The 13,373-nt window shown below is 43.7% G+C and overlaps 1 pseudogene; it reads left to right on the top strand.

Moving 5' to 3' along the window:
* Positions 1-13,373, top strand: part of LOC109909103 (FRAS1-related extracellular matrix protein 2-like) — a 107,690-nt pseudogene that overhangs the window by 32,742 nt on the left and 61,575 nt on the right.

Genomic DNA, 13,373 nt, shown 5'->3' with positions numbered 1-13,373 from the left:
GGGACAGATGTTAAGCTCAAAGAATTCTGAGAACAAAGACCTGTTTCTCTAAGCCTTAGATCATGGTCTTCACCCGGGGCTTTGAGGAGGAACTGGTTTCTCTGAGCCTTAGATCAGGGTCTTCACCCGGGGCTTTGAGGAGGAACTGGTTTCTCTGAGCCTTAGATCAGGGTCTTCACCCGGGGCTTTGAGGAGGAACTGGTTTCTCTGAGCCTTAGATCAGGGTCTTCACCCGGGGCTTTGAGGAGGAACTGGTTTCTCTGAGCCTTAGATCAGAGTCTTCACCCGGGGCTTTGAGGAGGAACTGGTTTCTCTGAGCCTTAGATCATGGTCTTCACCCGGGGCTTTGAGGAGGAGCTGGTTTCTCTGAGCCTTAGATCAGGGTCTTCACCCGGGGCTTTGGGGAGGAACTGGTTTCTCTGAGCCTTAGATCAGGAACTTCACCTGGGGCTTTGAGGAGGAACTGGTTTCTCTGAGCCTTAGATCAGGGTATTCACCCGGGGCTTTGAGGAGGAACTGGTTTCTCTGAGCCTTAGATCAGGATCTTCACCTGGGGCTTTGAGGAGGAACTGGTTTCTCTGAGCCTTAGATCAGGGTCTTCACCCGGGACTTTGAGGAGGAACTGGTTTCTCTGAGCCTTAGATCAGGGTCTTCACCCAGAGCTTTGAGGAGGAGGGGGTCACTGCAGGGGGTCAAATATTGAAGCGGATTAAGTTGACAAAATATATATTATTCAATATTTTTATGTGTATCGCTAGCAACAACAGAATTAACCAATGCAATAAAAATTGCAGTACATACCTACAGTTAAGCACGGCCCGAGGGGGTGTGGTATATGACCAATATACCACGGCTAAGCCATGGTATATTGGCCATATTTCACAAACCCCAGAGGGATGGGGTTTGTGCTATTATAAACTGTTTACCAATGTAATTAGAGCAGTAAAAATAACTATTTTGTCATACCCGTGGTATACGGTCTGATATACCTTTCTGTCAGCCAATCAGAATTCAGGGCTCAAACTACCCAGTTTATAATAGAAATTAGATGTCAGCTTTATTTCTTGCCTCCTAATATTGAGGAAATTACACTAATTGGAGCCAATTACACTCACACACACGTGAATAGGCTACCGGTGAGGCAAGTGCCGCTGGCTGCTGGTAAGTTTTCTGGGGAGGTCAATATTAATGAAAAAACGATCTACCAAATCTATTTTAAAATGTTGATTACTTCTTCATTCACCTGTTGTTAAGACAAAATTTTGCCAACGTATGAGGTCTGGGTCGCTGGTTTTCCTGGGAGGGGGTCCCTGGTTGAAGACCCCTGTCTTAGATGGTTCTCATTCCCTCCCTCTATTCTCCATGTCCCTCCTTCTCTCTCGCTCACCTCTATCTCTCCCTCTCATATCTCCTATGTTCAAAGCCACCTTTGGCCTTCCTTTCAGGATCTTAAAAATGTCCCCTCAGAGTTACCACTATCCCAAAGACCTCTTGAGTGAACAAATTGTTAAAATAGGCCAGACGCATATCCAGATTTATGTCTGATTTATTGCTGTCCTACTCCCTGAAAGTCTATGAGCCCAAGGGTTAATGAGTTAAAGCTAGTGTCTAAAGGTTAACGTCCTTTAGTCCTGCCTGTGGACAAGGGTTAAGGATATGTAGCCTTGCTTCACAATTGTCTAATAAACAGCCATCTGTTATAATAGCTCTTTAATCTGACCTGGTTCAATGATAGATGTGACTCCCACCTCCTCTCTAATTCAGCCCCTATTATCCTCCTCCACCCCCTCTCTCATTACTGCTTATATAGAGTTTAGTCTGATTAGGCTGCATCTCTCTCTCTTTCTCTAACTCTCTCTCTCCTTCAGCAGTAGGATCCTCTGTAATGGGAGTTTTATACAGTGTGGCGTGGTAATAAATAACAGAGAGAGATACATGTCCGGTCCTCAGAGCTTGGCTTATTGCCCATTGTTGCGAGAAACATGTGTGTCCCAAATGGCACCCTATGCCCTTTATATAGTGCACTACTTTTGACCAGGACCCATTACTCAGTCTAGGTAAACATCTTAATGTGTACAGTGTAGTGTATTTTTAAACACATTGTCCCAGTCAGCCAGGGTTATTTTGCTGCTTACTCAGTGTAGAGCAGCTCAGTGGGTCGAGGACTGCTGATCCTGCCTGCCTGCCTTGCTAGGTGAGAGAAGGTGACTGAGTGGAGGAGGACCTGAGACAGACACGGAGAGAGAGAAAAGGACCCGTTGAGCATCCAGGTCCCCAGGGTCACCAAATAAGGACCGTCTGCTGTGTGAGTGGAGACAAGAGACAAGGACACTGTGTGGGAGACAAGGGCACAGAGTTGGCACTGGCACCACTCAGCTCAGCCGCCTACATTCCCTACCTTCCCTCACAGAGTTCTCCTGTCCATCATTACACAGCCCAGTAGAGTTACTTTTAACAGTACAATACCATGATCAAGGCTTCACGCTGACACACATTGGTATCAACAGTAAAGCTCGATTGACATGGGAGAATAGGTGAATTAACATATTTAATCTAATGTATTTTCCATTATAGATTTCATATATAGATTTTTCATTATAGATTTTCCAATCTATAATGAGCACAGTGTGACAACATTTACATAGATCAAGAGTCTAATCTAAAGTGACTCTGGGACTGGCAACAGAGGACATTAGCTGGGTTTTTAGTCTGGTGTATACTTTAGAGAAAAGTGACTGGTGACTGCTTGTCCTTTGGCTGGGAATGAGGAGGAACATGGGAAACCAATTTAGACAGCTAACCTGTAGCTCAGCAGAATGACCCTGGGCGGCGGTTAAAGATTAACTGAGATGTTTTTCTAGGGCCTCTTTGAAGTGTTCTTACTTCAACTCCTGCTTATCTTAATTACTGAGAAATAACCTTATGGAAGGAAATGGACCTCTGGCTACTTGCACCAACACACTACAGCTGCCTAACACAAGCACCCAGTGGTGTTGTAATTCTGGCCTCCCAAACCTGATGATGACTGGCTCATATGATAAAGAATTATTCACTGATATTCCTGAATTATGAATGTAAAAAGTGTTTCTAACGTTTTTGTTGTTGTTGTTGTTGTTTCTACCTTTATTTAACCAGGTAGACAAGTTGAGAACAAGTTCTCATTTACAATTGCGACCTGGCCAAGATAAAGCAAAGCAGTTCGACACATACAACGACACAGAGTTACACATGGAGTAAAACAAACATACAGTCAATAATACAGTAGAAACAAGTCTATATACGATGTGAGCAATGAGGTGAGATATAAGGGAGGTAAAGGCAAAAAAAGGCCATGGTGGCAAAGTAAATACAATATAGCTGGAATGGTAGATTTGCAGTGGAAGAATGTGCAAAGTAGAAATAAAAATAATGGGGTGCAAAGGAGCAAAATAAATAAATAAAATAAATACAGTAGGGAAAGAGGTAGTTGTTTGGGCTGCGTTCTGAAAGCATTGCACTGCTTTGGATTTCGCCCTCCATGTTGGCTACTTTTCCTGCCCACAAGCAGGTGATCTTGAAAGTGGTTAATGTCGAGGTAAGGTGGAGGAGGGTACCTTTTGAAGCCTAGCTTGAGGGGAATGTTGCCCCCAGCGTAATGTAAATGATTAGACATCATGCCACCGTGTAATGTTCACAATGAGATGTATGACCGGGGAACAGGCAGACTCGTGTGGTATTGTACCTGTACATGGTCTTAGGACCTCCCTGTGGGTAACTGGCACTGAAGACAAACTGCATTCCAAATGGCACCCCTATTCCCTTTTTGAAAAGTAGAACACTATATAGGGAATAGGGTGCTATTTGAGATGCATCCCAAAGCCTTTGCTGTTACACATCTGAGACGAGAGGAGAGGAATAGTATCAGGCTAACATTAGCAACATTGTGTGAACATAGAGACGATGCCAAGTGTTCCACAATAAGATCCTAACTTTAATCCAGCATACCCAGGAAGTTAGGAGGATCCGTCTTCTCTTCACACAATATTCTATTCAGTCTGAAATCTCTTACAACAGCTGTGAGTGCTTATTAGCGTCGTTGTATAACTCTACAGGTTGTTGAAGGAGTTTGTAGCAGAGTTTCTGAAGTTGTCTGTGACTGCTGTGGTGGGGTAGATCCAGGTGATTAATGTGCTAGAGAATAGGTCCAGTAGCCGTCACGACTCTCCTGAGTCCTGGAAGGAAACGAGGAGTTTGTAGCAGTTTTCCATAAAGAGATGATGTCTGTGGTGGGAGAGGGCCAGGTGATTAAAACCAGTAGACTTCACTACTCAGAGATCACACACACTGTGATTACCTGTGGCATGGGTCTAGCTGCTCCCTCTAAGCCCTAGTACAAGGTAGGGAGATCTAAACACACACACCCCTCTGTTCCAGCAGAGTAATCCAGAACACACACAGGGGGAAAAGCTCTTTTCACTCCAGCAGACGTCTTACCTGCAGGAGTTATTAAAGTAGAGAGTTATTAGACCCAACTCTACTCCTAGTATGGCCTTAACCCCTGAGAATCTACAGGCTTGGGCCAGTGGCATGGATGTACTGTAGTAGCTTGGTTTACATTAATAGTACCGAATATAGTACCGTTCTAGGATACCCACCCATTACCGTGGAAACAATCAGACTTTGAAGATGAGCCAGGAAACTGGCAGCCCTTCAGTTAGTTCAGCCGTTATCCTCATCATCTCCACTTTATTTAGCTCTACTTTCGGCATCTTCACTTTATTCTCCTTCGTCTTCTATGTTAGTTCAGTCATATCTTTGTCATATTCATGTTCTTTTCTCTGTTCAGAAGACAGGTAGAGATTTCGGCGGCAGTGAGGTCTTGAGTTGGTTCATTGGTTCATAATAAAGTCATGAGGTGTTTTCTTCTTCCACAGAGTCTTGTTGACAGAATCAGATCTAATGAGTTTGGTCTCCTCTCCTCTAGCTCTGTCTTTTCCTTTTGGCCATGATGTGGTTCAGCATAGTTTACTCCATGGTTTAGGCAGGGATGTCTGAGTTGGTTCATTGGTTCATGATAAAGTCATGAGGTGTTTTCTTCCACAGAGTCTCCTTGACAGATTCAGGATGAGTTAATACGTGTCTGAGTTTAGTTGTGAACGAAAAACAACCATTTCTAAGTTCTTCTTTGTCTCCTGACCTCTACTGTGTGTTTGCTCTGCTGGCCCTGGTATGACCTAGTGTTGATCCTCTTCTGGTGTCACATGTTTAAGTCCTATTGAAGTCCAGGTAAGGGAATGTGTGTTAGTCACATGAAACAGCAATGAACAGGTGCAATATAGGCCACATTTCCACTCACTCACCATGCTACATGCCCTTCTACACACACACACACACACACACACACACACACACACACACACACACACACACACACACACACACACACACACACACAATAAAACAGTAACGCTTTGTGAATGTGTAGGTCTCACCCTCTCTTGAAAGGGAAAAAGCTACATAGCAGAGTGGGCGACTGGACATGACAGATTTACTGACCATGACAACTGGGAGAAGGGTTGTCAGGGGGAAGGGTAGAATGAAGGAGAGGAGAGAGGGGACTGGGGGATTAGGGCCTCAGAACAAAATGTGTCCCAAATGGCACCCCATTCCCTATATAATGGACTACGTTTGACTGGGGGCACATAGGGCTTTCTGTTTTACCTGGTAATTCATTACCCACCTAGTGTCCCAGGTCTAATTTAGTCCCTGATTAGAGGGAAACCAAATTTAAAAAAGCAGTGGAACTGGCTTCGAAGTCCGCGTTAGAATGTGATGAATATAGGCAATGAGAAGCCATTTGGAACTCTGATTCAGACCCGCCATGTAGTTTCTCTTTCACCCTTTCATTCCTCCCACCTCACATCTGCCAGCTGTCCAGCTGTACTGTAGAAACACATGGGTCTGTCTCCCTCCTCTACCTTCATCCCTCCTCTCCCATCCTCTCTTAATTTCCCTCCTCTCCCTTCATTCCTCCATCTCCCTCCTCTCTCCATCCTCTCTTAATTTCCCTCCTCTCCCTTCAATCCTCCATCTCACTCCTCCCATCATCTCTTAATCTCCCTCCTCTCCCTTCATCCCTCCCTCTCCCTCCTCTCCCATAATCTCTCCATCTCCCGCCTCTCCCATAATCTCTCCATCTCCCTCCTCTCCCTTCATTCCTCCCTCTCCCATAATCTCCCTCTTCCTTCATTCCTCCCTCTCCCTCCTCTTCCTTCATTCCTCCCTCTCCCTCCTCTTCCTTCATTCCTCCCTCTCCCTCCTCTCCCTTCATTCCTCCCTCTCCCTCCTCTCCCATAATCTCTCCATCTCCTCCTCTCCCTTCATCTCTCCATCTCCTCCTCTCCCTTCATCTCTCCATCTCCTCCTCTCCCATAATCTCTCCATCTCCTCCTCTCCCATAATCTCTCCATCTCCTCCTCTCCCTTCATCTCTCCGTCTCCTCCTCTCCCTTCATCACTCATTCTCCCTCCACTCCGTTCATTCCTGCCTCTCCCTCCTCTCCATTTTCTCCCTTCATTCCTCAGTCTCCCTCCTCTCCCTTCATCTCTCCATCTCCCTCCTCTCCCTTAATTCCTCCATCTCCCTCCTCTCCATTTTCTCCCTTCATTCCCGTCATCCCTCATTTCACACTGTTTAGGCTGAGGTGCTTGGAGCCACTGTTATAAACCTGCTGTTCATGCCAATAGTATGTGTGTGTGTGCTTGCATGCGTGCTCGTGTAAGCGTCTACATGCTATGACTTGTCATTTTGTGTGTGCGTTTGATGTCTGTGTGTGGTGTTGCTCTCTCTGTGGTCAGTATGGTAACAGGCAGTGCTGCCCTCCAGGAATACAGAGCTTTGAATTCCACTTCAAACAGGACTGATAAAACAACCCACACACACACACACACACACACACAGACACACACAGACTAACCTTTATCTCTTAATTACTATGAAGCCAATTAGACCTTCTACTTTATACTTCCTCCTCTGCACTGATAACTCCCACTGAATATACTGTGGCTGTGTGTGTGTGTTTGCCTGTTCTTGTGTGCATGCGCGTGTGTTTGTGCTGATACATATGCCTCCCACCAAATATAGGCAGGGAGTCTAGCTGTCCTACAGGTACCCATAATACCACCGTGAAATTACTCGGATGAAAAGATGTTGAGATAGGAACATGTCCTGAAAACAAACAGCTTTTCCATTATAAATGTTTTGAAGTGCAAATAATGTGTTCAGAAGCTTAACTGCTTCTGGTGCTGAATGATTTCCCTCTCATGTTTTTGTTGTTGTTGACTGTTGTTGTTTACAAAGACAAACATCCACACATGTACGTGTGTGTGTGTGTGTGTGTGTGTGTGTGTGTGTGTGTGTGTGTGTGTGTGTGTGTGTGTGTTTCCTGTACTCACTATACTGTCACTTTGGATGAAAGTGTCTGTTAGGTGGCACATAAGACACATTGTGAAGTGATCGTTTCTGAGGGTGCTGATAATTAGGTTCTGTGTGTGTGTGTGTGTGTGTTTAGGAGGCAACAGGCTGAAGAACCAGGTGTTCAGGCTGAACTGGGCCTGGGTCTCCCTGGAGAAGGAGTACTATGTGGTGGATGAGGAGGCCAAGTACCTGGAGGTGGTCCTCAAACGACGAGGATACCTGGGAGAGACATCCTTCGTCAGTGAGTCAAACTACCTTCTAATTATACTCCTCATTATGCACATTGTCTGTGTCCTGAATGGCACTCTATTCCCATCAGAGTCAGTACATCCATAGATATCATCATGACATCCTTGGCTCTATCCCTCCAGGGAAGCTCCACAGCTTTTCAGCCTGTCATGTTCATGTAGCGGATGGCTGAGTTAGCATGGCTCAGTTACGTCACCTGCCCCTAGATCTAAGAGCCAACTGTCGCTCATAGTCCAATCACTCCTTGTCCAATTTTCACATATTCTAAAGGAAAGGGATGTTAATGGATGTCCTGACAAAAGTAGTGCACTCTATATGCCATTTGTGTGTCCCAAGGTGCCATTTGGGACACACACCAAGAATAATGGAGGGCCAATCTCTATTACTCAGACAGAGCAGGGGAGGGACAGAAAACTTCCGGGTCATACAGTAAACAACCTTTCACCCCTGACTCCTCTCCTCAGGGCAGGATTTGTTATTTTAGCCAATCAGACAGGACGACCCTCCTGGGGACAGCAAGGGCTCACGGGAGAGGTTACGCAGAGTTGGTTGTCGTCAGAAAGACGCCCGCTGTCGCCGAGTTAGACGCCTCTCTCTGTGAACATTCCTTATATTTTACTGTCCAGGACTGAATAGGGAGTAAACACAGTGCAACAAAAGATGGGACAGTAAACCTTAGTTTTAACACACAGTTTATACACAGGGTTTATAACAACAGTAAACCTTAGTTTTAACACACAGTTTATACACAGGGTTTATAACAACAGTAAACCTTAGTTTTAACACACAGTTTATACACAGGGTTTATAACAACAGTAAACCTTAGTTTTAACACACAGTTTATACACAGGGTTTATAACAACAGTAAACCTTAGTTTTAACACACAGTTTATACACAGGGTTTATAACAACAGTAAACCTTAGTTTTAACACACAGTTTATACACAGGGTTTATAACAACAGTAAACCTTAGTTTTAACACACAGTTTATACACAGGGTTTATAACAACAGTAAACCTTAGTATTAACACACAGTTTATACACAGGGTTTATAACAACAGTAAACCTTAGTTTTAACACACAGTTTATACACAGGGTTTATAACAACAGTAAACCTTAGTTTTAACACACAGTTTATACACAGGGTTTATAACAACAGTAAACCTTAGTTTTAACACACAGTTTATACACAGGGTTTATAACAACAGTAAACCTTAGTTTTAACACACAGTTTATACACAGGGTTTATAACAACAGTAAACCTTAGTTTATAACACAAAGTTTATACACATGGTGTATAACAACAGTGAACCATAGTTTATATCACAAAGTTTATACACAGGGTTTATAACAACCGTAAACCATAGTTTTATAACACAAGTTTATACACAGGGTTTATAACAAAGGTTTTATGGCTGACTACTACTGGCACCACTGGTATGGTTTTCATTGTTTTTGTCTGGTATCGCTATATGTTCGGGATGTCAATAAAGCTATGCTAGTTTGAATAGCTGAAGTGTGAGGTCAGATCAGATGGGTCGGGTGTATTGAGTTGTCCCCAGCTGTGTCTCACTGTGTCTTTGCTAGCTTTGAGGCTGTGGTGTGTTACGTTGTCCCTGTGTGCATCCCAAATGGCCCGAAATATTCTCTATATAGTGCACTACTTTTGACCAGGGCCCAGTGTTGGCCACAGGGCTCTGGTCTAATGTACAGCATTATATATGGAATAGAGTACCAATTTGGAAGCAGCCCTGTGTCTCTGTTAGCTAATGATCTCGCTCTCCCTCTCCCTTCTGAAGCTGTTTTTAAAAGATATTTAAAAAGATTTCTACGGTACTCCCCTAAATGTGATAGTATTTGAGAGTATATTGATATATTTCTCAGATGAACATCATTGCATCAGTGAAAGGTTTGTCTCTCCATGCTTATATGAGGTTAGGCAGAACAGAACAGGATATATTTGGAATGCATCCCAAATGGCACCCTATTCCCTACATAGTGCACTACTTTTAACCAGAGACCTATGGTAGGCCACTATATAGGGAATAGGGTGCATTTAGGAACACCTCCAGAAGCACACACAGGACACTGGCATTCTTTTCTGTTCCTCAATGTGCCTAATGGATCTCAAACTTTAAAGGATGGAGGGAGACAGAAAGAGAAAGCCAAACCTTCAGATGAAGCAGGCTCACAGGGTTCAGATCAGTCTGACAGGCCAGTGCTTCACACAGAGAGGAGACAGAGGATGTCTGCTCCATCCCAGCCCTGATGACAAGACCTAGGATGCGTCTGAAATGGCACCCTATTCCTTATATAGTGCACTACTTTTAACTGGACGCCTGGTTCTTTTATTGGACGTTGTGAGGCGTTCGGTAGCGTCGTGTGCATCACGGGCAGTGCTAGTCTAGCATCTATGAAGAGCTAGCCTACTGCTTTATAGGCTAAAGCAAACATGTCAGCCTAGAGCTGCTGCTGGGATCAGGGCGCTGTAGTCCTCCTTCTGTTGTGTGAGAGACAGAGCCTGCTTCCCAAATAGCATCCTATTCCCTATATAGTACACTAGTTTTGACCAGAACCCATATAGGGCTCTGGTAAAAAGTAGTGAACTATGTAGGGGATAGGGTTTCATTTGGGATTCAGACAGAGTTAGGGAGCCAACTGTGCTCCTTCCTTCTGCACATACAGTGAGGGGGAAAAAGTATTTGATCCCCTGCTGATTTTGTACGTTTGCCCACCGACAAAGAAATGATCAGTGTATAATTTTAATGGTAGGTTTATTTGAACAGTGAGAGACAGAATAACAACAACAAAAAATCCAGAAAAATGCATGTCAAAAATGTTATAAATTGATTTGCATTTTAATGAGGGAAATAAGTATTTGACCCCTCTGCAAAACATGACTTAGTACTTCTTGTAGTTGGCCACCAGGTTTGCACACATCTCAGGAGGGATTTTGTCCCACTCCTCTTTGCAGATCTTCTCCAAGTCATTAAGTTTCCGAGGCTGACGTTTGGCAACTCGAACCTTCAGCTCCCTCCACAGATTATCTATGGGATTAAGGACTGGAGACTGGCTAGGCCACTCCAGGACCTTAATGTGCTTCTTCTTGAGCCACTCCTTTGTTGCCTTGGCCATGTGTTTTGGGTCATTGTCATGCTGGAATACCCATCCACGACTCATTTTCAATGCCCTGGCTGAGGGAAGGAGGTTCTCACCCAAGATTCGATGGTACATGACCCCGTCCATCGTCCCTTTGATGCAGTGAAGTTGTCCTGTCCCCTTAGCAGAATAACACCCCCAAAGCATAATGTTTCCACCGCCATGTTTGACGGTGGGGATGGTATTCTTGGGGTCATAGGCAACATTCTTCCTCCTCCAAACACGGCGAGTTGAGTTGATGCCAAAGAGCTCCATTTTGGTCTCATCGGACCACAACACTTTCACCCAGTTGTCCTCTGAATCAATCAGATGTTCATTGGCAAACTTCAGACAGGCATGTATATGTGCTTACTTGAGCAGGGGGATCTTGCGGGCGCTGCAGTCCTTCAAGGCGTAGTGTGTTACCAATTGTTTTCTTGGTGACTATGGTCCCAGCTGCCTTGAGATCATTGACAAGATCCTCCAGTGTAGTTCTGGGCTGATTCCTCACCGTTCTCATGATCATTGCAACTCCATGAGGTGAGATCTTGCATGGAGCCCCAGGCCGAGGGAGATTGACAGTTCTTTTGTGTTTCTTCCATTTGCGAATAATCGCACCAACTGTTGTCACCTTTTCACCAAGCTGCTTGGCGACGGTCTTGTCGCCCATTCCAGGCTTGTGTAGGTCTACAATCTTGTCCCTGACATCCTTGGAGAGCTCTTTGGTCTTGGCCATGGTGGAGAGTTTGGAATCTGATTGATTGCTTCTGTGGACAGGTGTCTTTTATACAGGTGACAAACTGAGATAAGGAGCACTCCCTTTAAGAGTAAGAGTAAGTAAGAGTGCTCCTAATCTCAGCTCGTTACCTGTATAAAGACACCTGGGAGCCAGAAATCTTTCTGATTGAGAGGCGGTCAAATACGTATTTCCCTCATTAAAATGCAAATCAATTTCTAACATTTTTAACATGTGTTTTTCAGGATTTTTGTTGTTGTTATTCTGTCTCTCACTGTTCAAATAAACCTACCATTAAAATTATAGACTGATCATTCCTTTGTCAGTGGGCAAACGTACAAAATCAGCAGGGGATCAAATACTTTTTTCTCTCACTGTATTTATCAGATGTAATTGCGGGTGTAGCGAAATACTTGTGTTCCTAGCTCCAACGGTGCAGTAGTATCTAACAATTCACAACAATACACACAAATCTGAAGTAAAAGAATACAGTTAAGAAATCTATAAATATTACTATGAGCAATGTTGGCATTGTATTGACTAAAATAGAATATAATACAGTATTGCATTTTTTTGTCATGACGTTGGCCTGGGGGTTGGTTTATGACATTCATAAATACCTCTTCCCCCCTTTTTCCTCTCTCTACCCTACTGATGTTACATTTGCAAACCCCTTTGGTTAACATAGATATTCTGGGAAAATCAGAATGTGGGGGAAATGAACTATAATCTGGTAATCCGACCAATTGAACATATGCGGTGGTACTTAATGAATATGATGTCAGTTCGGTTGTCATCTGAGACATTCTCATCAATGATAAGATGACAAACTCTACAGTGGAAAGTCTACACATCAGAGTTATCGGATTCACATGGAATTGTTGTTCAATGTAAATGTTTGAATATGAAATTCTTCGTGATGGGATGAAATGTGATTTTAGCTTCTAAAATGTGAGATTTGGGTTTACATAAGGTAGGGCTCTGCTCAATCAGTGGCCTGCCCCTGTGAAGGGACATGGGCTATAAAACTTTTCAAACATGCCCTCCTCTCCCTTCCTATATAAAGCCTTGACGACAATATAACCTCCTGTTCCGGGGATGTGAGGACGACGGCCTGATGTCAGAATGGTTCAGATAATAACTACAGAACGAAGCCAACATCAGCGTGAGCTTTGGTTTCGAATGGTATGAACTTCGAACTCTTATTCACTACAGAAGTGATACCTCCTAGCCGTTAAGTTATCAACAGCAGCTGCAAACGAGGGTTAGGAAGGAACAGACAGAGTATCCCGTCTATCACACAACGACGTTACTACAACGTATCCAATTGACCACCAGAAACATTCTTCAAAGGACTCTGTTTGGCAACACGGCCTTCCATCTACCACCAACCTACCGAAGCGCAGCTCAGAGTAAATATTTATAGCATTTTCCTTTTCCAAATGGGCAGTAATTTAGAATGCATAAGATACTGTATTTACGATAGCACAGCTTCACCCTTTGTTCCTCAGTCTTCCCGCTCTTTCACTCAAAACAGCCCCTTTTCTTTTGTGTAACAAGCTGTCATATCTGTTCCGCCCGCTAGGTACATTTTCCTTTGACGTAATTTGTAATCAAGTTATGATTAATTATGTGTACGTGTAATTCTGTGTGATTAGTTAGGTATTTAGTAAATACATAATTAAACCCAATTTTGTATTGCTGATTCAACTTGCCTAGTTAAATAAAGGTAAAATAAAAAAGCAGTATGTAAACATTATTAAAGTGACCAGGGATCCATTATTAAAGTGACCAG

Source organism: Oncorhynchus kisutch, linkage group LG18, assembly GCF_002021735.2.
Source record: "Oncorhynchus kisutch isolate 150728-3 linkage group LG18, Okis_V2, whole genome shotgun sequence".
NCBI lineage: Eukaryota > Metazoa > Chordata > Actinopteri > Salmoniformes > Salmonidae > Oncorhynchus > Oncorhynchus kisutch.
This window is presented reverse-complemented; position numbering and strand designations above follow the sequence as displayed.